Genomic DNA, 26,314 nt, shown 5'->3' with positions numbered 1-26,314 from the left:
GGAAGGGCACATAATGGAGCAGTCTATGATCTTTATTTAGATTTTTCTTTTCCTGAAATACATATTGAGAGATGACTATAAACAGAAGCAAAGACTAGGAAGCTGTGACACTTGAGACAATGAGGAAATGAAGAATCATAAATGTTCCTTTCTACATATGTTAGTCAAGGTAGACCTAAATAAAACTCTCTCATGCTGATGTTCCTTGGAATTGAGAAAACTCCTGGCAGTAGTTAGTGACTATTATCCCATAACTGGCAGTTCTTCTTCTCAGAAGAGTCATATGTTATTTGTTTTAGTCCCTTGTTTATTTTTACAATGGAGTTATTTTATGATTCTTTTTCAAACATATAAAGAGAAAAGGGCAGCTTTCATGCAACAAACTTCTGCCCCATGATGGTGGACAGTTTCTGAGCCTGTGGTTGTGATTGTATGCTAATGGGAAGAAATTTCTTCAGAAGACCATTAAGCATCAACAGATCCTAGGCCTTTTGATATCTTTACTAAAAAAATAAGAAGCTCTACATCCCTTTGCCGTTCTACAGGTCTACTCTGTCCTTTCTCTGTTTGCTGATGTATCTTAAAATGCCAGAAGGAGAAAACATGGCCATATAGTCCTCAGATCCTGAGATTCACTGCTTCCAGAGGGATGTAGTTTTCTGCCATTAGAATTAAAAGAACAACAAAGAAAATTAAACCACAAAAGTTCAAATAATGCTAAGAGTCTAAATGAAACCCACAAAGGGCAGGAAATTCATCTCCAAATATTGCCAGTCTGTCCTCAACTCACCCTATTGTCACAGAGAACTGAAAGTTGTTCCTACAGTGTGTGATCTTACAGACCACAAATGCTGCAATATGTAGGCACAATAGGGAACACAATAGAGGAACAGACACCGAGCTTTATTCTCAGTTTCTTGGATGTGGTAGGTGTGAGACAGACCCTTAAGGTAGCAGAACATAAGGCTATTTTTAATGTGTTTTCATGCACTTTGAACACAAAGTGCAGTATATAAAGAGTGCTTCATAAAGTTGTCATTCCTATGCCACAACTATAAATTGCAATCTTTAACATTACAGAAACACTCCGTGTGTCAGTGGTTGATTTCTTACATCCATACCACTGCCCCTCCTTGAGACTTTTTAGAAAAATATAATTTTAAATACCTAATGCTGGCAAGAATCCTAGAGAGTGCAAATCAGAAGGAGAAATTTGTGCATAAGATTGTAACAACAGAACGTCATAACTTCACTCTTCATTGTGCCAATGATCTGAATGCCTCCAAGGGCTTTGCAAATCTTGCAGCAATGTATCCTTTGAGGCACTGTTCCTAATTCACACCGTTAGAGAGATGGTGTGGTAGGAAGGAGGTCCCTGTCCATGGTATCCCATCCCACTGGAGAGGTCTATGCTACAGATGAGCTGCAGATCTGATGGAAGAGCAAGAATTCTTGTAGTGCTCCTTCTGTAAGATGCGTTCAGGAGATGCTCAGCACCCCTCAGAATGAACAGATCTTGGATACAGGCTCCCTGTGTGGCCACAAAAAAATTCACATAATTTCTCTCATAATTTTCATCAATGAGGAATTAAAATAATTCCAGACATCTGAGGGTACATTGTGAGGATTAATTCAGCAAGATTGTTGAGATATTCAGAGGCTATATTGATGAGTACCACAGAAAATCCAGAAACAAAACCCCATCTTATTTCATGCAAGACTTGGATGCCACTCAGTAAACAAGGCTTGGGGCCACACACTGAACAGAGAGGATAAAAAAAAGAGTATTTGAATTAGTCTCATTCCCTGGATGCTATCCATTATACAGAACACAAAATATACAATCATAACATGGAAGATTGTATTGTAACACTACAGCTGTTGTGACAGACTTCATTTTGATATTTTCATACTTTTGCGTGCTTTGCTCTGTGACCTGAATGTTTTTGCTTGGTTTTAAGAGGCATTTTTGAGCATAACAGGCACAATAGAATAAGTGCAGCTCCCACACAAATCACTCCATAGTGTGAATGCTGAACAGCCATTAGAACCAAAGGGGGTATCATCACTGGTAATTTCATAAGTTTGGTGGCTTTCATCTCAGAAATGAATATCGCCTATTGGAATCTCATCCAGTTAGGAAAATATGTTATATCTCTATATCACAAGTCTCCCAAAAGAATATCTTGTTCTCCAAACATTTCTCTGTTTCACTCTTAACATTTTGTCCTTAATGTACACTTTAACTATGGTCGTACCTGGGGAAGGATATTAATCAACATCCAGTATGTTGACAGTGCAATAGTAAATCATCAGTGGCAGCCATAATCCACGTGCTCCATAAATTCATTTTGAAGCCAGAATATCTGTGATCTATGTGTTAGCCATGTAGAAGCTTAGCTGCTGTCTGATGCACACCAGATTGGTTCATTCTGCTCTACAGAAATGCACATTTCTTAGTGTGGAGTAGCATTTTCTGCTTTTGCATCATTGTGTTTAATAGCCCTAATGGAATGAGCTGTTAAAGCCTAAGCTCAATTTTCTGATTTTGTCCGGTTGCTTTTTGAAACCATTTTTCCTTCTGGCATCGAAAGCATCCTGTGCTGATGAATTCCACAATTTAATTACAGACTGTGTGAAAACATACTTCCTTTTGTTTGCTTTCAACCTGGTGCTTGATAACTTCTTTGGATGCTTTCTAGAAATGTGTAATGAGAAATAGGGAGCAATTATTAACAGTTCACCTTGTACTTGTTTGTTATGATTTTATCAGGCTCCTTTATATTTCTCTCAATCATTCATTTTCCAGGGCAAAGAACCCAACTATTTTTAATCTGTCCTTGCACAGAAGTTGTTTTGTGCTTTGAACATCTTTGTGCCCTTTTCTGCATCTTTCTGGCTGCTTATTTCCTCTTTTGTCTTGAGAGTTGAAACCCACTTAGAGTGTTCAGTATGTGAGTCTACAATGGATTTTAATACAAGGATGTCATGATGATTTTAGTTTTATTTTCTAGTTCTTTCTTAATAATTCCCAAGGGGTTTTTTAAGGGTTTTTCTCCTCCTTTATTATCAGTTCTCAATATTGAACTGGTTCTATTTCATAGGTATATCCACAAGGATTCCATGATGTCTTTCCAGTGTAGCAATACCTAAATTAAATCCTATTCTGTTGTATGAATATTTAGTATTTTTTTCTTCTATGTCATGATAACTTTCTTTTAGAAAATTACTTTGGTGATGATTGTCGTATTTAATTTTTGGCAGCATAGGTTCATTGCCTCCTTCTGAGAACTCTATGGATTTGTGAATCAAAATTTCCATCTGCAAAAATTCATGTTGTATCTTCCCTGTTTTATCTACTCAAGTGTCTGTTATTATTTATTATCATTTCTACCAGTTCTGTGGCACAGACTATAGACCAAGTGATCTATGTGGATCTTCCTAAAGCCCTTTTTTACTATTGCCATTAAATCACTTTCTGTTCTTTTGTTGTGCAAGAGTTATTAGTTAAGCTCTTTCGTGACTGAGTTTCTTTATAACAGTTTCTTTTATAACTGTTAGATGGGAACCATTTATTCTTTCCACTGCACATTTTCTGAGATTTAACCTTCCAGGGGAGGGATTTAACTGGTAAACCTTTTAAAACTACTCTGTAGTGAACAGTACTGCAAGGAATTTATTTGGGATTTTTGTGCTTTGAACACTCCTTTTGCACCTCATCTGTTGGCAGAAACAGATTTTATGTAAGGTGTCCAGAAAGGTTATTTATGGCTTTAAACAGTTGTTCCTCAAGATTTTCATGTGCCTGCCTTATTCAACATTTTCTTTATAAAAAATCAACAAAATATGCACTTTTTATCTGCTTTCTGTGTTTCAAAATAACTTCCTCTTTTTGAATGGTGTCTTTTTCCTTCAAGTAAATCCTTTCACTTGGCTTGCTTTAAAAATCCTATTATTTTCTTGTTTTCACACGTGGCTATACATTTGTTTTGTGATTTATAAGTAGAAATGAATTACTGCAGTACAACTTGCAAGGTTCTTGCATTTAAAGGAACCATATTTTGCATTTCTCCTGGAGATTTTTGCCCTCTTGCAAAGGATTTTCCATCTAAAGTGGCAACTGAATTAGGGCAGTTTACAACCCAGCATATTCAGGTAAGTCAGAACTGTTTAGGGATCTCTTTAGTACCTCAGGCTGTGTCTACCAGACAAACTGCTGAGATGTTCCTCAAAATTATTGAGGCAGATGACTGGGGGTCAGGATTATTACAGCTATTCTAAAGAAAGGCTTTCCTGTTACTTGTAAGAGAAGTCAATCTCTGATAACATATCTTCTAACAGTAGCATCTTAAAACATTTACCTTTAGCTGTTTCTTTTTAATTTTCTTTCTTCTCTGTTCCTTATTCTAAATAGAATTTTGTTCCTGAAATTATATATTGCTGTAGTGGATTATTTGTTGTATTTTTTTCAGTCTTATAGAGAACTGAATTTTCTTGTGTTATGTTCATTATTACAAAGTGGTTCTTTAATATGCACATATTAAAGTAGGTTCAGTTATCTTAGCACTAATTCAAAGTTGCTCATTCTTCCTTAGGTTTTCTGCCTCTGAAGTCTTCCATTTGCTTTTCATAGTCACTATCAGCATTTTAGTAGGATGGTCCATGGTATGATTCTAACACCATGCTCTTTCTTTGTAGGCATGGAGTTCAAACCCATGGAGATTTTCAATACTTTTTTATTTTTACCTATTCCATTTAATTATATATATTTTAATTTACAGCAGCAATCCCTCATCTGTATATCCTGCTCTGATTATTATGAAGTACATCCTAGTATTGGAATGTATCTTTTATGTCCTTTTTTTTTTTTAATTAATTTTGCACTCCTCTTAGTCCTTAGTTTTTGTATTGAGTTGTTGGTTGTTTAAGTGACTCTACTGAGAGTGACAAGCAGACTTGTTTTGACTGTTGAGACAGTTCTTTGCTGTATTTGGTATCTGATTTTTATCAATTTATGTTCTTTTGATACAGAGTTCTCATGGTTTCACCCAAAGTTGTTGCATTTTTCTGGTCTGTGTACAGCTCTTTACCTCTCCCTTTAATATCTCTCAGCATTTTTAATCTGCCTCATCTTCCCTAGTTAGCAGCATTTCTCCTTTGTATGATCCTTCACATCTAAAGGATTCTTAAACTAAACTTCTCCTAAATAAAGGCCAGCCTCCAAAAAGAACAAGTTTTATGTACTAGCTGAGTTGCTAGCATCCTATTCAACCAGTCACTCATTCAAACTAATACATTTTTGGGATTAGCAATTTGTCAGATTGAGCTCACAAAGTAGTTTTGCTTTTATGTTATGTATTGGCTGACACATTTCCCTGTCTTGTGGCTTATCAAGTTTTCTGCCTCCCACAATCTTGGGGATGCCTCTACCCCAGAGGACCTACAAGACCTGGAAGCCCTCCCAGAAATACACTGTAAAAATATTCTAAATGGGTTTCAGAGTACACCAGAATCTCAATTATCTAAAGAACATGGGAAGAACACTGAATAGGGCTTGATAATCGCGTTTACCAGTAACCAGAATGCCCTGCATGCCCATGGATCTGTGGAAATAATTAGTAATAGAAGCAATTTACCATTTAATTAATAAATGACAAGGGGCAAAACCTTGTCTGGGTTCACTGAATTTGGATAATTGAGGCTCCACTGTATTTTAAAATCTGAAATATTAACTATTATTCTGTGTACTTGAGATAATAATCGTTTAAAAATTGTGCACGTAATAGGACCTAAGCCTGGTTGTATTATTTCTATAAAGGAAGAATTTCATAATGTCCTACATGCAGAGCTTTGCTCTGTAAGAAAAGATCACTTTTTCCCTAAAGTATCTGGGGTCTCTGTCCTTAAATATATAGATGTGTGTCATCTTTGAATCTGTAACTACATTCAGAGCCAGTGAGGAATTTCAGAGGGCAATGAATAACGTCTCACCATGATGAGTAAGAACTAGTGCAGCAGAACATCTTCACAGTGGTTCTTATCTCAGCTGCCCACAAAGGAATTTAAGATTGATGGAGATAACTCAAATTTTATAATGAAATAAGAAAGACACTAGAATTGGTGCCTACCATAAATAGCCATTCAGAATAGGAAGTGGATTGTGGAAAGCTGGGATTGAAGACAGACATTCTTGGTTTATAGTATATTCCACTGGGTTTAACTGTCATAAAACACTGGTTTGCTGCCTCTTTGTGTCCTTTAAGAAAGAGTTCCAGGCTTCTGCCTTCCTGAGTTTTGCGTGTCTGTCATGCTATCTCACACATTTATAGTTCCCACCTCTGCCATTGAAGCAATATGACTGAGGAAAGAATGAGCCTGTAAAAGATGGCATCCTTAGCATCCCTCCTAAGATGTCAAAAACTGTGATTCCCTTCTATTTCTCTCAGTCATGTTGTTCTTTGCATTCTATGTTTTTGTCCCCCAAATCTCCTCCATTCTGCCATGGTTCTTAGGGATACTGCAGAAGAATATTGGTGTGGTCATAAATGAGACTCTGCATTTAAATCTGAAACTAGGGAGAATGGGAAAAGTCTAATCTTATTTAGAAGGGATGTCCACTGCTAGAAACCAGCTACTGGAAGCAATCTATTCCTGTGCCCAGGAGGCTGACTGTAAATCAGTTTGGTTTGTACTGTCCTTTTCAAATACACAATAAATATCAGAGAATAGGCAGTCCTTGCAGAAGTGTAATTCCAGCCCTACACAGATGTTTCATTCATTAGAAATTGGATAAATTAACAATGAAACCATGCTGTGAAGTTGTAGGTGTCAGGGAGTTCTATCTGTGGCTTCTGAAGAAGAAAGTGAAATAGTTCATTTCAGTCCAGTTGGTGCTGTGCTCACATAAAAAAGGGTCACAGAATTTGGTGTGTACAGTTGTTTCTGCTCAAGAGATCCATTACCAGAAAAGGGGGGACATTGCATCAGCAATGATGAGTTGGCACCATTCATGGCGGTCAGGGAAGCTTGGTTAAGCAATGAGCCACATCCTGCTCTCATGACTCTGTGAGTAGCTCTGTTGAAGTCAATAGTAATTACATCCACTAAAATCAGTGGAACTACTTGCATCAATAAGATAAGTAAGATTTGGCCCAAAGGTTGGTTGATATCAATGTTTTTAATCTCTCATTTTCATAAGTGCTAGGTTCATTCAAGCAATTTAAAGTGAGGTGAATAAAGAACATTCTGTGCTTTGAATAGTTTGGCATCATACACGGACAGAGCGTGTGATTAATACCATATTGTTGGCTTTGTTCTTTGCTTTTCAGTTATGGCTGGCAATGTCCTTTTCAGAATTGCTGGTATCCCCCCAAGCCTATATAAACAGTCTCTACTGATTTTCTACAATGCCCCAAGATTTTTCCTGTACTCAATGCAATATGTTGCTGCATTCATTACCCTCCCATCAGAGCTATAATGTGTTCCTGATGTGCTACTCTGACACCACCAGAGCTGACGTGGGCAATGTGTTCACCTGACAATGTTTCCCAAACCCAGACGTTATTGGTATTTTTTCTTGAGCGTAACCATGGCACTCTTTTGTGTCATGCTCCTGGGAAAACCTGTGGAAGCACACTGGCTCAGTCGGTGGTGGTAGATAGCAAGTTGGGCTTGAATTTCAGACACTATAGTTCATGTCACTGCCTAAAATGATAGAAGTAGGGGAAAAGCAATGAAAAATGGACAAGCTTGTTCACTTTGTAGGACTGCAAACGTAGAATACTTGGAGCATGATACTCTTGATACTTTCTACTGAAAACAGTCAATATATGAGATTACTGTTAAAGCACAGCTATGATTTCTGCAGAAATATGAATGAGGAATGGCATTGCTGAAGATTGAGCTCTAGTGCCAATGTTGGTAAAATCCCATTTTTAGCAATTCTACCCTCATCTTTACATTTTTTCAAGAACTAATGCACAATATCTTTATTTCCCTCCTGCAAACTTCCTGACAGTGTATAACTTCCTGGATAGGCCTTTTTTTTTGTCACCAGGAAACTACTTTTAAAAAAAGACAGCAAGGACTGATAGCTGTCTATGCTATTTAGCATGTGTCAATAAGTGAAAGCCTTACCACAGTCAGCAAAGATTCATTAATATGCCATGAAATTCTGCATTGACTTCTCAGAAGTTAATTTCATGTTGTTGTGTTCTCACTGATGTGACATTCAGGACAGGTTTTGCTTCCAATGAAATATGAGGTCATTTGACTGATATGAAAGGATTTTTACTGATTTAACAGCAGAATGCATAATTTATGGTTACACAGTGGTAAAGGGGGAAAAAAAAGTTGCATAGATAGCACCTGCCTGTGTTCATAGTATTAATACATTCACTGGTTAAGTTCCTTAAGGAGTTTCACATATTCCCCCTACGTATGTACTCCCTGGTGTTCCTTAGGTTGGAATTTCCTCCAAGGTTTTGAAAATCTGAAGCCATACTCCCTACTGATGCTGGGGGAGTTCTGGCCCATGTCTCTGTGGGTACAATTTGCTGTTTTCCTGGCTGTTTGAGGTATCTGAAGGCACTATGCAGGAGAGGGAGGTAAGATTTGGATCACCAGCTGAGGGATGAGAAGATTAATCCCTGTGAAAGCAGAAGACTGTTTCTCAAGTATTTGCACAATGAAGTATTCCATGTGTTTACAGCTACAGTGAATAGCCCCCTCGCAAGTTTTATCTTGCATTGTTTATCCAGCTACACTTATATTGATGACACACTTTATAAACAATTCATAGAAGTTTATAGTTGATTTATCAGCATTTTGAAAACATTTTTGAGATGGATAGTAAGTATTACATGTTTTGTAAGCACATCACAGATCTATCTGTGGGTTATTATAAACATCAGTTGGCTTCTCCACTCAATCCTTTATAACAGCTAATAAGCATTTCTTGAAGCCTTTATTAATAATTTTCTAAACCTTCAGAAGTAGCATTCTTGAAAGTATGACTACTGACTATGTAAGAAATCTGTATGTTCTGAGTGGAGAGTAAAAATGGACAGTCCAAATGCAAATTCTTCCTAAAATAGAATTGGACAATAATGATAAAAACTCTTTTTAAGTTACACTGCTGTCCAAGCATTTCTTCTAATCGGTTGTTGTAGAGCGTTATCACATCTTTTAGCAATCACATCTGAAAAAATTCTCACTTGTAGATACTTACAGTAATCATAAGAAGGTAAATTAATTTTAATCCTGAGAAGCTGAAAATTCAGTAGGGTTGTGCTCTAGTAAAAGCTTTTAAAGATTGATATGACTCAGAACACTGTCTTTTATAATTAAATCTTTTAGACTGGTAGAATGGCCAAAGGATTCTGACTGTGTTATTATATTTACCATTTATTACTTTTCCCTGTATTTCTGAGGAGATGAGAGCGCTGGAGGTCAAGAGTATGAGAGGAAACTGGCTTTTGCTAAATTTCTTCTCATTGCTTTGGCATTTTTGACTGGTTTTTATTCTTAATATGCGTAGCTCTATATACATCAAATTGTGGCTCTCCAGATTCAGGTTTTCTGATCATGGTGGCTGGTATTTGTCTGTCTTTCTGGCTTTGAAACTTCAATTGAATGATTACTGCTTGATCTCTTTTTGTGCTGCAATTGCTTGTTTCTAATTCTTAATCATACCAAATAAAAATAAATAATGGAAATACTTTTAAGACTTTCAGGAATTGTATCACTGGTTAACTTTGGTTTGTAAATCATTATTTATATATCTGTTTATATGTAGTTATAGATAAATATATAATTATATATCTATTTATATATACAATTTAGTATTTATAGTATCATTATACTTTTTGGAAACTGAATTTAGGGTAACTGAGAACTTTAAGTTTTACTGAAACTGTAAGTTTTAATGAAGTGCATTAGTTGAGTCAGGTCTGTTCATTCACAGGTTGGATTTGCAAAAGTATCTATTAGTCTAGGAAAATGCATCCAGTTGAGCACAGAGAACTGTTACTTTCTTCTTGGATGTATTTACATCAGATGGATCAAAGAGTCTTTAGGCTTTTTGGAGATGCAGAATGAAGATCTGATCTCTAAAGCAAGGTGTCATTCAGAGATAGGGAGATCTGATAGTGTACAGATGATGGTGATCTGAGTCTCTATCAGTCTCCAGCAGCTATCACAAACAAAATACATGGTGAAGGATGTGCCTTTGCTGCTACTGAAGGTCTTATAAAAGCATACTGATACTTCTACCATCTGTTCTGTTAACCTGTGCAGCTTGGAGCCAAGCTTTATATTTCTCAGCAGGACCAAGTCAAATAAAGCCATACCTTAATTTGTTCTGATGTAGCTTCTAAATTCCTATCTGCAAAGATTTCACAGAACCACTAAGGTATAGTCTAATCCTTCAGCTCAAAGCAGCTTCACCTAGAGCACATTGCTGAGTGCCATGCTGAGTTAATTTTTGATTATCGCCAAGGTTGGAGATTCCACAGCCTCTCTGAGTAGCAATTCCAGTGTTTGAGTACCCTCAATACCATTTTTTTTTCATGTTTAAACAGAATTTCATGTATTTCCACTTGCACCCATCCTCTCATCCTTCCATGGGAAAACATGGTCTTCTTTACTGGCCCACACCAGGTATTTGCTTTGGTTCCCCCTGAGCCTTCAAGAAAACTTTCTGAGATCATTATCTACAAAAGTCCTGCTCAATAGCTTTTAGTGCTTACAGCAGTGACTAGGATACTTTTCTTCCATGCTGTTAGGACACAAATAATTTGCAATGATTCCGAAGGAAATTTGGGATGACCAATTTAACTTATCAGTGCCAGGATTAAAATAGTCAGTTCCTTAAGATTTTGTCAGCATTTGTTGAGGTAATCCATTATTTTGGTCAAGATAATCTACAGAGTTAAACAATTTTTTCTTTTCTTTTTATTTTCCTCTGTTTCTCAAGAACTTTTTTCTGCTGGTTTCTAAGGAAAAACAGGCCTGTTTTCTGTGTTCAGGGAACCACAGAGTATTTAAGAGCTATAAAGAACCAGGAGCTCCCACCCTGTTTCCATCTTTAAGTGTTGCTGACCATGTGGAAGCCTCTATCTCTTCATCTGCATGAAGAGATGATGAGGGTGCCAAATTGCACCTGTGTATCTGAGGCTTAAGACTTTGTTTGTTAGAAAGCAGCATTGATCAGTCCTTCCTGATGAGGTTTCAGCCCCTTCCGTGCAGAGCTGCTAAACAGACTTGGTTGGTTTACAGTGTCCATGTCATTCTTTGAATTTCACCAAGCTCATTGAAAGAATTCTCTTTTATAATTTTCATTACTGTTTTTGTACTATTTCTCATTACTGTTTGTGTGTTGATAAATTGAGCAAATATTTTCCTCTAATATATAAATGCTTATCATTGGTCCTTGAAATTCTGATTCAACACATTAGTGCATGGCCCATGTAATTTATTTACTTTTAAACTGACATATTTTGGGCAGTTTCAGCTTTTTAAAGATTATTCAGGAATGTGAACATTGGAATGGACAGCTGGTCTTTACCATTTTGTCTTAGAAGGTCTCAGACATCTAGTGAGGCCCAATATGTGCCTAGATTTTAGCTAATATAATTGCTCTATTTGAAAGAATTGATGTTTTTACTAAAGTAATTAAACCAGTTCAACTTCATGCATGTATATGGTTATATTAATGTAATATTGAGTTATAAACCCATAGAATTGCACCAGTATAAAATTACATAAGTCCTTTTTTTAGGGAAAAAAGGATAGGGTTTAAATTTGTTTATTTCAATTTATTTGGAAATAAAGTGTTACTTTAGTTTCAATTTTAACATACCATTAAAGCTGCTCCACTTAATAATATAGTGTAAGATCCTAGCTATCAGTTAGTAGCTATCTAAAAGAAGGATTCCTAAGGAGGGATAGATGTATATCAGATGCTGAGTTCATTTAAGCAATATAAGATGTATTAGACATTTGTCCCAGCCTATATTTTTCAGTGCAAGGTATATATACAGAGAGGAGGGTACATTTCTTGATCTTCAGTAATATTCACTCTCTTTGTCATAAGAAAGGAGAGAGTTTGCATTAAACAGGTTCCTTTTATGTTCTACCTACAAAATTTCAAAGACTGCTGAACAAATGAGGCAGGAGTTTGTACATTTGTGCATCAAAGAAGTGCTTGAACACTTTCTTATACATATAAAGGTACATTGTAGGGCACCCTCAAAGAAAAACTATATTCTGTAATCAATCTGCCTCCATGTGAATAATTAAATAATGTTTTCCAATTTAGAAATGCTCTTAAACACTCTACAACTGTAAAATATCCTGCTGAGAAAAAAATTAATGGACTAGTTGCTAGATGGTGACTGCTAATAATATCATAAATGCAGAGTCATTACAGTTATCACATACTGTCATTTTTAGCAGTATTTAGTATTTTCATAACAGATCCTATCAGACTGATGGTGCTTGGGTAATGCAGGGGCTAACAAAAATCCTTTCTCTTTTCTTTCAAATTGATATTTTATTTGTAGATGGCAAAACAGCAAAAGTTTTCAAGTAGAGTGGATCCCCTCTTACTAAGTACGTTGAGCTGGGCAGTTAAAAACCTAGTAAGTTAAGATGATGGAATTACATTTTTTAAAATGTTGTGACGGCTGTGTCAGCCATCAGAGTAAGGATAACTTAACAGTGAGGAAAGCATGAACAGAGTTTTGTTCAGTAGTTTTGTTCAGTTCAGTGTAATGACTGAGAAATGGGAATATTAAGACTAAAAGAAATTAAATGAAGATACATAGAAAATCTGTGTGGAAAGTATATATATTATATTTAAATACCATCTTGTCAGTAGATTTTCTAAAAACCCTTTCAAATGGACCATTTAATACCAGATAAGCATAAAATTACTACAGGAGCTGTTCTTCAGTGTGATCAAGTGAATGAAAGAATTATCCAAAAGTCTTTGATTTTGTAGTAGTACTTCTGGTTTAGTTATCAAACATGATCTTGACATAAGAAGTCTTCTTAAGGGGTTGGGGGTTTTTTCTGATTTTGAGTTACAGAACTTGCTTGGGGTTTTTAAACACATCCTAATTATAATTTGTTTATTCATTAAGTTAATGTACTTATTCTAAGTTAATTCTTAAGTTAATGTACTCATTACCTGGTTTTCAGAGGAGACTGGGTTTTTAGAATTAAGTATAGTTTCTTACTTCTGTAAAATGGCAGGATGTGTTGTTTGACCCTATTTGAAGTTTTGCAGGATTTAGAAAGGATTATGGGTAAGACTGTCTTCTTCAGCTGCCCTTGATACCCCGAGGGGCCTTTGTATTTTATTTCTTTAGCCTATGTACGCAGTAGTTTTTGGCTTAGGGATCCCTGCCCCTTTCAGAAGAGTCATGAGGTCATGTATTAAATCAGTTCATTTTCACTGCCTTATGAACAACTGGGAAGCCAAAGTGTCCCCTCTTCTGCAATGACGGGGACAGATAGAAATCCCCAGTGACTTCTTGCCTGGCTTTGCTCTTATGTTGTGGAAACTCCTCCTCCTTCTTAGAGGCATGTTGCAACTTAGGATTAGTAGGATGTGAATTAATCAAGTATTGAATTAAGGCTGTCCAGCAGAAACATGCTATGATCTGTTTATACAACTGATGGAAGCTTTATCACATTGTGGTAACACAGAGAGCATTACTGTCACATACTCCACTTCCATCATCTCTCCTGGCAGCTCTCATTGTCTTAAAAGAAGCCTTCCCAGCAACCAAAAAGGTTGAGATGAGGTATAGCTCCAATCAATGTAACAGAACAGAATACCTGCAACTTGGTCTGGTGATACGGGGAACTGTGGCATGATGGTTTCTCCTTATGTGATGATGAATACTTCCATTTATTCTCTGTTAATTTGGGGAAATGATGTTTATTTTTAAGGCTTAAGGAATGTTTGGTCTTAGAGTTTGCCAGATTGACCTGGGTCTGAGGTTGTACCTTCTTCCTTCCCTCTAGGGAATGCTCTCCTGAACTGGCACAGGGTGGCCTAACTCTTGCCTTTTAATGACTAGCCTGAGGGAAACTGTTAGTGGTACCAACAGGGAATCCATCCCCTGACAGGATGGCAATGATTTCACAACTGTGCCAACTATGCTTACATGGAAAAAAAACTCCCAGCAAAATAACAGCATAAATTGCTACTGCTTGCAAAGCTACAACAGCAGAGTAATGTAAAGGAAACTAATTGTATACAATCCTCTTGACTAGGCAGCCTGCTGAATAATAAACCTTCCCAAAGCTAGCAAGGCATATTCATGCAATAGCTGATGATTTTCTTTGTGCGTGCCTCGGTTTATATTGTGTGCACTGCATATGTTTATATTTATACAAATGTTGCTGCGGAACAGAAGCCTGCTGTAAGCACCCATATTCTGGGTATGCCCGTATGTGTGTTTGTGTGTGTCTGTGTGTTTGTGTACATGCACACATGTGTATGTATATATGTCTGTGTGTACGAGAAGCAGATGCACTGTAGGCAGAAAAAGCAGATAAATATAGATTCAGATAGAAGCAAAAGCCTATAAATATAGACACTATATAGAGTGAAAGCAGGCAGATCAGCACAGTTTCGCTATTACTTGCCTTCTGTGTAATAAAAGAGTAGCTGACACTGACTAAGGGGATGACACTGTTGGCTCTCAGCAAACAAAGTAAAAAGGTAAGAAAACTTCCTTCCAATATGAGCAGCAATTGTGACAGAAGATTTACTATATCTAAGAATTTGTTTAATATAAGTCAGTGTGTAGTTTCTTCTGAAGTCAAAGCATAGCATTTGTAATTTTACCTTAAAATAAATATGTAAAATAAAAATCCTGACCCACAGTCTGAAAAAGTGCTACCTCTAGTTTCTGTTTTAATTTTAATTTGTAATAAGCCTCACACACTGTGCTTGTCAACCTTCTGCTTCGGCTGTACAACCAATCTTCTTTGGTTCAGGTCCTACAGTCTCTCCAGATGAACTTGGGTGGTAGAGTACTGAGGAAAGCATTTAAGTGCAAAATTTATTTTCAGAAATAATGTTGAGTGTGTCCACATATATGTGTGTGTAAACGTTCTGTTTGTAAGTCTCTGATGCCTGTTTTAACATCTTTCTCTCTCTTTGGCTAATCCATATCTGTAATATAGGTAGTTAAAATCAGAAAAGTCTTTACTAGAGATAAAAAAAAACTTTACAGCTATTCAGAGGATGAAAAGTCAGTTTTTTCTTATTCTATAGCTCTTTGATGAGCTTGTTCAGATAAATCAGGGTTGCTGGAAAATGCCTGAAACTTGTCAATGTTGTGTTTTATTTTTCTCTGTATAATACAGGTAGTAACAAGCAGTTTGCAGCAAGAGGTTGGTGGCTGAGAGTTTGGCATTCTATTTCCAGCTTGACCACTTGCTTAGAGTGAGAACTTGCACAAATTCTTTAGAATCTATGAACTTATTTTCCCATTTGTGAGTAGAATTAATAGTAAATGTGTCACAGAGTTGGGTAATTGAATAATATCTTGTTTGGTTAATCGGTGTCATGATTCCACTGGAAGTACTCACAGGGCAGGATATTCATAATAGTCTGTCTTTTTGTACAAAGTGCTCTGACCGTCCTGAGTGAAAATGAAGGGATAACAGTAGGAAATACTGCTGACGATGTTTCGTGTTGTGTTACGAACAATTCATTGTTCTTAATTTATTTGTGTTCAAAATACATTTACTTTCTGAGTTTATTTACTATTTATTTTATTAATTTATTTGTGTTCAAAATAAACTGATTGGCTGGTGAGTATTGTCAAGTTTCAGTATTCTGAGGGACTTGCAGCAAAGCAGAGGAAAGGCAAACACCAGCGTGTGCATATTCATATTTGGACGAGCCATACTTAGTATGACAAAACAGAACCAAAGACAGAAAATTAAAATGTCAAGTGGTGAATGGCTTACTGTGATATTTAGCTCATGTAATGCAGGTTTTCCTGAAGTATCCAGTTTAAAATCATTTTTCTCTGCAGATAAAAAAAGAAGAGGCAGCTCAGAATATCTGGGTTTTGCTCCTGAAATTATTACTTGGTTTGGTGCAAACCATTTTCTGCTCAGCTTTCTTATGTTGATATCTGAAAATAAACTCTTCCAGGTATACTTTAACAAACTTAGCTTACACCAGTTTCCTCTCATCTAGGTGCTTCTTGAAAACTGGATTTTTGAGCCACATGAAGTGTCCTTTGAAGGTGCCTGTTTTTACTGTATCTGTGGAGATACTTGTATCAAACTCAAAGAGGAGTTTGAAGTCATGTGCATATGATCAATGAGAAGCTCTGGGAAATGCCTAACTGATACAGGCACTTCCTCTTGTCCCTGAGCTAGTGATAAAGCTTCTTGAAGCAAGGAGCTGAGCCTTGGTTCGGGTGCTGCAGCTCGTGTGGCTTTGGCAGCAGCAGCTCCAGCCCCTGGGCTGGGGGATGCTCTCAGCTCTGACACCTCCAGTGCCCTCTGCACTTCAGGGATGCCTCAGGTGTGTCATCTACCCATTGTCTGAATATCCTTGAGTTATTCAGGCTGCCTCAGGATGAAACCTGTGTGTTTTAGGAGTGGTGAAGGTGAATTAATGTGATAAATTACAGTACTTCAAAAATTAACTGGCCTATCCTGTAAATTCCTCTGAATCCCTCCTAGTATTTTCCAGTGTCTGCTGCACAGTATAAAAGTCACACTTGCCTCAAAACAAGATGTTGCTTTTAGGGAGCAAAACAGATATTAAGGGTTGTTGGACGAGGATTGTACTGACCCAACAATTACTTTAGAAATACACTCTTTTCAAAATCTCACAGGGAATATCTGGAAGGAAAGTTATGCAATCCCAGAAAGCATTTACTGTGTATTCTGAATTTTGTTTTCTGCTTCCTCTCCCTAATTCTGATAAATTAGTAATTACTTACCAGATTAAATTATAACATTAGATTGCTTTTGCAGCAGGGGAAATATAAGTTTAAATAAAAAAATTACTCTTGATCTAAAACCCCACATGTGTTGATTTCAGTCTGGATCAGATCTTTGCAGCTGAGTTATAATCTTGAAAACTTATTATGGAAACACTGACATAACCTCTATTCTTTTGGTTCTGGCAGACATGGCAAAGCTATCCAGAGACCATTTTTTCTAAGTTATTTTCTAGTCTCCTTGGACTTTGCTTTCTGAGCCTTTGCCAATTTTACTGCCATTCATGTTGACTAAAACCCTCTTGGAAATATATCAGTCTGTAGGAACCATTAGGAAATAACACCATTACACATGTTTAATAGGTTAGCGGAGGGGTGGGGAAAATTTAGCAACTTCTGCTGTGTCATGGTCATTCCAAAACAGTAGAGTCCAAAAGATTCGTGTGAAAGAGAAGCTGGTAGGAGAAAAGTAAAGGTAAATTGCCAAGAAAAGCATTCTTGTTGTGAATTACTTTTGTTGCAAGTAAAGTCATGTTGCACAAGGTCTGCAAAGGTTTATTGATTCTTTAACTAGCAGGAACAGTTGGCAAGCATCCCTAGTATATTTCGGTTTTGTCTCTATCATTTTAATATTTTTTTATTATTCAATTTGCCATTAAAAGCCCATGGCAACCCAGCACTGGGCTTATGTCCTCCTACAGTCATTAAAAAGACAGAATCTGTTTTGAGAAACATTAAGTTTACATACAAAGTCGTGAAATCCTAGAGTAATAACTTGTTTATAACCTTAGTTTCTCCCTTATGATAGTCTTTAATAAGAAGTCACATTGTTTTTCTGCAAATACAGAGCTATAGTATCTTTGATACATGCAAAAGGCATCTGCTATTAATGTGTTTCACGAATCAAAACCCAAAAAATCTATCCAAACCAGCTGTCTAACATAGTGAAAAATAATATTACTTCGTAGCTATGTTCTCTGGTAGGGAGAGAATCTACCAGAGACATTAAAGAATGTAATATACAATTAGATACAAATACAAGGGGTTTTAGCACCCACATGGGGGTTCTTTTAGGATTTTTTGACCTAAATGTGTATCCAAGATGGTATTCATAAAAGGTCTGGTAGGATTTTGTAGGTGTGTGTAATTTTAAAAGTTGAAGTATTTTCATGAGAGTAGAAACCTTTGTCTTGCAAGAAATCTAGCCAGTACTGACTTTACAAGTCCATTCATATTTTCTGTTGTTTTCTGTGCTTTTTCTATAGATAGTTTCAGCTCTCTCTTTTTCCCTTTCCCTTAAATCTCTGGATGTTGATTTTTTTTTCTCATTCTGTATGTGCAAAACAGATGAACTTTTGTTTATTCAAGTTTTCGTGAAATTTAAGATTAGGTAAACATTAGGAGCAGAAAATGTGTGTAGTGAAGTTTCCAACATTTTTGAGTGACTGAAGGCAAGTGGGTTATGATGGAAACTTTATTCAGCTTCACTTGATAGCCCTCAAGAACAGAATATACCAGCTCTGAACTCCCTTGCTTCTATCCTCATATTTTCAGGTGAATCAGATCTCTGTTTGAACCTGATCTGTAGAGTCCGCAGCTAGTTGCTCAGAATCTGACATGCTAAGAAGGGGTTAAAAATAGGTGTACTCTGGACAATGATAAAGCAAGCACAGCAGTGTTGGAGCTGTCCTTACCAATATCTGAGCTTGGCTTCTCTTAGCTGTTATTTCTTTCTTGAGTCTCTTTCTGTATCTGTTTTGTATAACATCCTGTAAAGCATTTTGTGCTTGTAAGTTGCGTCCCATAAGATGAGGGTATACTAAGCATCAAGACTAAGTGTACAAATGGTGCTGAAAAATATGTTCTTTTTCACATGCAGTCCTGGAAGAAGAGTGCAGGCTTTCATTGTTTGATGTGCTGGTCCTCTGATTCAGCCTTCATGAAATACTCACTTTGCATAGCATCACTCCAAGTTTGCTTGTGGAGCATCATTTCTAATGGCTGCATGACAGGGAAGTAGAGTTTGCCTTCTGGGTCTCATTTCTTTCCACCAGCACTCCTCTGGTGAGCAGAGGGAATATGCCTGAGCATGTTTTGAGTTGGCCCCATCTGAATTAGTAAGTGCTTAATTCAGGTTGCATGACTGGGTGCCATTTAATGAAGACCTTATTCTTTTCCTTTAAGGGTCAGTTTCATTTTAAGACAGATCAGACTAGTTAGGCTGCACGTGACTTTTTGTGTATAACATTTCTGGGTAATTTCAATGCAATTCCAGTTATGTGCAAACAAAATGAATAAGCATGTGCAAGACAGTGAATGAATGTTTTCTTTTCCTAACAGCCTGATAGAGATCCTGACTGCATGCTGGCTGATAGTACCATGTTAGTAGATGTGGACCTCGGTAAAAGAAAAAAAAATAAACAGAATAGTCAGAAACATTGCATATCTGTGTAATTTCCCTAAAATAGGGTTTGCCTGTCTTATAACATGGAGTTTTTGTTTGCTCACTGTACTATTTTAGGACCTGTAAAAATGTCCGATGTCAGATCTGTGAAGAAAAAACCTGTTGCCTATTAAACGCAATCTGAAGAAAATAATATGGGGAATGTGTGTTTTCCAGTAAAGATAATGCAAAAGCAGTTTTAAGGGCATTGATACCTGATTTTTTGATTTATTTTTTTTTCTTAATCAGCACACTCAGTTTCATTTCTGGTATGAGGCTCAGTGTCTGCTGTGGCTTGTAATAAACTTCCTTTTAGTCTTCAATCTTTCAGCATCCTTTAAAGTATGTTAACATGCTTTGAAATCCCACTGACTTCATTCGAGAAATCCCCCACCCAATTAATAAATGGATGCCCAGGAGTCCAGTGTTATGCCAGCCTGGTGGTGTTCCCTTGGTTTGTAGGACCTAGTGTCGAGGGGGAGCAGGCAGAATCTGCCCAACCATGTCTCACCTTGGAGGCAAAGGATTCAGCAATGTGATGGGCATTCACCTGTGTGAATGAGACAATTCCTCCTACTGACTCAAAATTATTCTCATTAATGAGCTAGAGGCCTGTCTGTCTAGACTGATGACTCTGGGTGTGTGGAAAAGAGAGATCAACATGGATATTTTGGCAGGCTTAATAAGATAACAAAATAGGTTGAACTTCCCTCATTTCCGGTCTCTAATTCTCATATTTCTGTGTCACCTAATCATCTCAAAAAACCCAAGGCTTTGTATTGCATACTATGCATGGTGTCTATGATTTCTGTGCTCCTGAAAGCCTAAAGTAGGTCCTAAAGAAATTAGTAAAAGGTTCATATATAGTATGACTTTAAAAAATAATTCTCTTTGTAACCTTAATGGACCTTCATGGTCAGTAAGAGCTTGCTAGGCATCTTTATACCTGGCACAAGTGTCACAATGACATTAATTGGTAGATTTTGTGTAGTTTCTAAAAGGATTTGGTCATGGATGTATGGGAGGGAAACCTTACTTTTGGACAGAGGGGTTTGTGGGATTTGTTGAGCATCCGCTCTTTTACCAAAGGGCATGAAAACAAAAAGGTTGGGGAAATTGCATTTAGGTCAGAAAAGCACAGTTCTGTTTTCCCCCTCTCCATGGCACATGCCTTAGTGCACGTCCATGTCAGCTCTCTGCACTGCTTTGCGTGTGTCTCGCTGCTCAGTGTGAGGAAGGAGTAGTGTAAATCGATAGTAAATGCTGGCCGCCCACTCCGTGCTGGGTTACGCAATAGCTCGTACCGCGTACACAGAGACAAAAAGGGAAAAAGCACACACAGGCTTTACATTCAAAAGCTCTTGCATAATTTTGCTTTTCTACAGCCCAAGAGAGGGGAAAAAAAAAAAAGGGAAATAACAGATGGAGAGACTTGCAGGGTTTTTTCCCTTTTCTCAGACTGAACAGAGGCGAGCTTGTTTAACTTCCATGGTCATTTCTAATTGCCCCGTGCTGCAGATAAGCAAGGCAGTCTTGCTTATGCTTGAAAATAAGAATTTTTTCCAGCTTCCATGATGTGGTGCACTTCTCAGGTAATGCAAGACAATCTGTTATGAAGTGTTTAAGGCTGAATTGGTTATTTGTTTAGTCATAATGAAAAAAGAAAAAGAAACACCTCACTTCAGCTATTCGATACATGTTGCAAAGTGAAAGAGGGACGAGGAGTAAGTGAACTTGGATTGCATTCTCTGACATTAGTTTGAGCTCTTTTTTTTTTCAATCTTTTTTCCTTTCTGAAAAGCAAAATATCTCTCACTGTAATATTTATGTAAAAAGCCAGTTATGTAACTCTCGGCTGCCTTTCGCTTTTGTTACCTCTCTGGACTGTACAGCTCCACTGCTTTTCCTGACGACAGATTGTATTAAAACCTGCAAATCCTGATGAAAGGAAAGAACGACTGGGTGCCCACTGCACAGACTTTAATTTTGAGCCTTTTTAAGGGCTTCAGGCTAGAAGACAATGGATTTGTTTAAGATCTGGTTTTGGCTGGAGGAATTCTTATTGAGTATTTTCTTGTCACAGTGTGCTCTGGAACATCCCTGGCTTCTGCACAGTGTTTCTGCCTCTCTCCTCCTCTCTCTTCTCCCCCTCCGTCCAACTTTTGGATGTATACAATGAAAGCTTTTTCCCTTTCCTCTCCTGACTTAATGCAAGTGTCAGGTCAGTCTCTGTGTAACAGCAGCAAGTGCAGAAGAACAGTGAAATTGTAGGCTGTGTTGAACTTTATTAATTTCTGTTTTAAGTGATTGATGTCCATAAAGATCCAGAGATTCTTCTAATTAGAATTGGTGGGAATATTTTAAGTTACTTCCGTCAAATGCAAGAAAAAGTACATATAGCCCTGTTAAATAATAATTTAAAAAAAAAATAGGCATTCTTCAGCTTCAAGAAAGGGAAGAAATGGGTCAGTAATAAAGAAAAGTTCATTCTTTCTTTTCTGTTCATCTTGCAGGAAGAATTTATTCCTGTAGCTATTGCAACCAATTTATTCCTAGTTGTATCCTCTGAGGATCTGACCTGTTTGTGGTTGTGAGCATTGTGTCAAGGTTTGTTTTCTTCTGCCCTTTATGAATTGTTCTTGTCTGCGTGCACATTCTTGGACAGATTCTTCCCCAGTGTAATGCTACTAATTCTGTTGATATGATGTCAGGAGTCTATTAGGTCAATTCTAAAGTTATAGGGCTCAATCTTCAGTTATTTTAAAGTGTTTTTCTGGCATTAGAAAAGAGCCATAAAATGAGTCTGCCTGTGAATTATGCCCACTTCAGGCATAATAGAAAAAAAATTTTGAAGCTGACATCTTTCAACAGTGATCCCTGAGACAAGCTTTAAATGAAACAGGGTTTTGTGAAAACAGGAAGTGGAATATTTTAAGCTCTGTAAGTATGTTTTTATCTGTGTAAATATATTTCACCAAACTCCTGGGGAGTACACATATATTCAGAAATGTATTGGAACACCTGATTCTGAAACCAGCCCTTGCTTTGGCTCTGGGCAAGGAAAACTTCCGCCTCCGTTTGTGTCTCAGTATAGAATCACTTAGGGAATCACAGTTGAATAGATATTGTTCTATTGTGCCTTTCAGAAGTATTCTAAACCTATTTTATTAGTTCTTGTGAAATCAGTTCAGATACATAGGGAGAAGGCATTGAAATATTTTGTAGAGCTTAAAAAATTATTTAAATTTCAGGCCTGTGTTGCCACACAGACCAAACTGTGGGCACTAACCATATATAAGATTTAATAACCCTATATAATGTAATGACAATATATAAATGAAAATAACCTTGGTCATCAGATGATTAAATTCTGGAACACTATGCCGTAGTAATTATAGGGCCTGAAAACCTATATATTTGTAAGGTGTGGCTGAATCAGCATATCCATAGCAGTTTATAACGTGCATGCAGTGGAGGAGAGAACCTCCTTAAAATCCTTTATCCTGATCCCTCATAGCTGTCAGTCCTTTATAAAATGCTTGGAAGATTTAAATGGTGTAACTTTACAGAGAACATGCTCAGTAATGAGTCCAGTGTTTGACTTAATCAAAAGAGTGATCATTTGTCTTTGAGTGAAAATTACTTTCTGCTTGTCTTTTCAGAGTCTCCGTCTGTAAGTTTTTCATCGGTGCTGATTGCAATGGGAGACTTATTTGGAATTGGTGTACAAAACCTGATAACTTTTAATGGCAGACAAGCAATTTTCCCTCTTAAAGGCATCTGCTTGCTTTTCAGTTACTGAGACATTTCTCTGCGTGTCACTGGGTTACCCCTAACTTCCCAGGTCTTCAGTCCCCAGCTTTGCTTTGTATGCTTGGGTGGGCTGCTATCAAGACACTAACCTTCCTTAATGGTCAAACAAACATTTAATTATTTCCTGAGTATTTTCTCGTTTAAAAAGGGAAAAGCCCTTGTAAATGCCTGCTGCTAAAACTCTGGTTATATATGCACGGTTGAACAGCAACCAGAACGAGAGAATTTTGTGTGTTCTGCAGAATGGAAATCTAATTTTAATTTATGGAGGAGAGGGTGATTTGACTTGACCAGATGCTAGACATGCAACCTGTGAAACTTCTGTCTGCCTAAATTCATAGGCAAAATAGGCAAAAGGGATGGTTTGAACAGTTTCTCAAATGAGATGTTAATATTCAGTTTTAATGAAAAAGTCTTCACTTCACAACTTAAAAAGACTCTGCTATTTTATTTTTAAACATAAGCTGTTTGAGTCCTGTCTCTGTGAAGATCTGTGCCTTAGTTGTCTTAAATTCAAGTTTGTTACTTTAGAGAAAAGGTTAAATATGAACCCTAAAGATTTAAAAACAGCAACAAAAATGAAAAGAGCTCTACATTAATTTTTATTTCAAAATTTCATTATTTCTCTTCCCTGACACATACTTAGGGTTAGGTATTTTTGAAAAATAGCTAGCTAAATTATTTTGCTGTATCCAGCAATGTGCTGAATTAGCTATGGTAGGCTTTTTATCTAGCAATTATTCTGCAAGGTTTCCTTCCTCCCTCCCTCCCTCCCTTCCTCAGAACAGAGTTTTTGCAACTCTCACACTTTGGTTGAAGTTTATGACAATTTTGTGTCCTTCACTATCAGTAATTCATTGCTAGCACCTTCAGTAGTTCCACTGGTCTTTTTGCCTTGCAGAAGTCCCTAGAAAATGCTGCAAGAAGCAATGTTTTTGGAGTAATTGTAACAGAACTATCAGGCCTAGCTGCGCTGAATGTTCCTGCAGCCCTCCTTTTCAAGTCTGTTATCTTCCACATTCACAGCAAACAGCACAGCTGGCTCATTTCTCCTGGGGAGAACCTGGAGCTCTTGCCCCTGCTGTTGAACCCCTGCGTGCAGGTGGGCTGTGACACCTGCGGGGAAGGGTCACCCGAGTCCAGCAGGGTGGTGGAGCTGTGGCATGTGTGCAGTGCTGCGAGCAGGGCCAGCACCTAGCTGCTCCTGCTTTTGCCTCTGTGCCGTGGGTAATGTCTTCGTGCTGGCACCAAAGGAAGCAAGGGCTCTGCTTGGGCTGAGCGCCTCCATCAGGGAGCCCCAGGAGGGGATGCTCCGTGCTGTGCTGTCTGTCAGAACCCCTGTGGCGAAGGAGAGCATCCTTGTTTGCTCATGGATTTGTTCCCTGGATGTCTGGTCTCACCGCTGCGAGCTACTGAATGCTCATGGCTTGCGTGGGGAGGATGTTTAAGCTCTCTTCACCTTGTTGATGCGGAGGCTTAAAAACAACTCTTTAAGAAGTGACCTTGAATATCTGGAGTAGAAGAGAGCAGGGAGCTGGACTGGATGATCTGGAAAGTGTGCTTCAGGCTAAAATCTTGTAAAAAAACCTAAATATTTCAGTTAGTTCAGTTTCTGTGGGGACTCGGTTTGAGGTATTACTTCATCATTTCAACCGAAGAAACCTCTGACTTGTGTGACTTTTTGGACACGTGATGAAAGTCACCCCTTTAGGGAAGTTCTGGCAGAGATGAGATACAAAGAGAGTTTGTGTGTGCAAGCAGCTGAGAGGATTGCTCGTTCCTGAGTTTGTGCTGATTTATATGTGACTGGTTGCAGCAGAATAGATGGACTGGCTGCTCTGACTGCACTGTGAATTAGAGAAAAATACACTCAGTTGATAATGTTTTAAATCAAAATAAATAATGACGCTCTCCTTCATGGAAGGACTGTGAAAAGATATTAACAGAAGACAGTGCAGAAAGCATCTTTGTCTGTAGTTCCCACTACATATATTTCTTAAACTGTTTTTCTCTTCACATTTTTTTATTAAATATCTTGGTTGCCCTCACCCCCTTACACCACTGGAACAAAAAAAATGACAAAGTTTCAATCCCATCTTCTAGGTTCCATCCAAATATACATTCCTGATCAGAAAGCGTCAGTTGCCGCTGAGGCTGGAAATGGCCTGTTCTGCTTTGAGGAAGGGGGAGGCAGATAACTAATGGTTGCTCAGGCTGTCATGTTTCTGAGAATCAGCTGTTTTTTCTTTATACTGCAAAGATTAAACAAAGAATGTTAAACATTTCCCAATTTAGCATTTATAATGGAAAGCGGCTGTAGGGCCACAGCTTGCTGCTGCAAGGGCAGGCGTTGATACGAGGAGTTCTTAAAAAGGCTTTTATTTCCTTTGAAGGCCTGTCCAGCCTCCCAGCCCAGCTGCTGTGCTTTGCAATCAGGTGGAGGCAGCTTTAAATTTTTACTTACATTAAGTAGGAGCTAATTTACGTTTGGAAATGAAAGTTGAAACATCTCAACCATCTGCAAAGTGGAGGAGGAAGCAGTGGGTTTCTTAAACTTTCCAAATTTCTACAATCCTTTTTCACACCAATAGACAAGCAAAAATTATCTTTCAGAGCTCCTATTAGTAATAATACATAGTATTAATGATCCAATTTCTTAGCTTCAGTTCTTTGTCTTAGTTTCTAAGATATACCTGTTGGGTAAGTTCAGTCACCTTTATACTTGTATCCAGCTCAGGAGTTTAGAAACAAAAAGTTGTAGTCTGAAGTGCAGCAAAATCAAATTTTTTGACCTCCAGACAGCCTAAGTTTTTCTGTACCATTTCATTAGAGGTTAAGTGGAGCACTCTGACTTTCTGTTTGTCACAGTAAAGACAAAGAACACTTAAGGCTGACTGGTGAATAAAAAGAAAAAAAAAAAAAGGGGGGAATGACATTTTTTTCTATACTGTCATTGCATATCATGTATATTTATCACCCTTTCTTATTTTTCAGTTTTACTTGAACAGTTCATAGTAGAGAAAAATAAATTGTTCAGTCTTTCTTAGTTAAGAATTTCACTATTATGCTA

The 26,314-nt window shown here is 37.5% G+C and overlaps 1 protein-coding gene across 2 annotated transcripts in view; it reads left to right on the top strand.

Annotated features, from left to right (window-relative positions):
• Nucleotides 1-26,314, top strand: part of ZBTB20 (zinc finger and BTB domain containing 20) — a 473,031-nt gene that overhangs the window by 215,805 nt on the left and 230,912 nt on the right. The window lies entirely within an intron of this gene.

Source organism: Ammospiza nelsoni, chromosome 2 (assembly GCF_027579445.1).
Source record: "Ammospiza nelsoni isolate bAmmNel1 chromosome 2, bAmmNel1.pri, whole genome shotgun sequence".
Classification (NCBI taxonomy): domain Eukaryota; kingdom Metazoa; phylum Chordata; class Aves; order Passeriformes; family Passerellidae; genus Ammospiza; species Ammospiza nelsoni.
This window is presented reverse-complemented; position numbering and strand designations above follow the sequence as displayed.